Source organism: Arachis ipaensis, chromosome B03 (assembly GCF_000816755.2).
Source record: "Arachis ipaensis cultivar K30076 chromosome B03, Araip1.1, whole genome shotgun sequence".
Lineage (NCBI taxonomy): Eukaryota > Viridiplantae > Streptophyta > Magnoliopsida > Fabales > Fabaceae > Arachis > Arachis ipaensis.
This window is the reverse complement of record NC_029787.2, coordinates 14,538,181-14,539,181: the sequence shown is the minus strand read 5'-3', so window position 1 is coordinate 14,539,181 and position 1,001 is coordinate 14,538,181.

The window sequence follows — 1,001 nt, the reverse complement described above, 5'->3', positions numbered from 1 at the left end:
AAACTACATATAATATAAATTTCTTTGATAAAATTAAGTAAACACATCTAAAATAATAAATAACAAATCAAATATTTTATAAACATCTAAAATTAAAAAATGATAAAAAGATGAATGCTATCAAACATGAAGATAGCAGTTATTATATTTATTTAGTTTTGATAGCTTCAAAATCATTCTTACAAGAATGAAACTTTCTCCCTCAAATACAAATAAAAAATAAATTAAAAAGATAGAATCTTTTACGAGAAAAAACAGGAAAAATGAAGAGTGTTATTTGTAATTTTTTAATGGTGTCTTTTAAAAAAAGTAATTTAATTTACGGTATAATTTTTTAACTATATTCAAGACACATTCAAAATAATAAATAAAGTATTTTTAAAATACATCCAAAAATATATATAATATAAATTTATTTGGTAAAATTAAGAAAACATATCTAAAATAACAAATACAAAACTAAATATTTTGTAAACACATCCAAAATTATAAAAAATTATAAAGAGATGGATGCCATCAAGAGTGAAGAGTGAAGATAGCACTTACTATGTTTATGTAGCTATGATAGTTTTAAAACTATTCTTACAAGAATGAAGCTTGTTCCCTCAAATACTAAAAAAAAAAAAGATTAAAAAGATAAAATCTTTTACGAGAGGAAGTGGGAAAGACGAACACTACAAGAAAAACGTTGAATATCGTCGGATTTAGCATCGGATATTAGCGGCGAATTTTCCGACGGATTTGATAATAAATTCGTCGGATAAAAAGGTTACTGTTGGATTTGATTTTCCTACGGTAAATTCACCAGTAATAATTTGCGGAAAAATAAGAAATATTGGCGCAAAGATTACTGTGGGATTTACCATTGGACTTATCCACCGGTAATCCCTTATTAGTGCAATGCTGCGTTATGGTCACTTTCAAAGCGTTATCGTCGGATTTTTTCACCGGTAAATCCGATCCGATAGTAAATCCGATGGTAAACCCTAAATTCACACCAC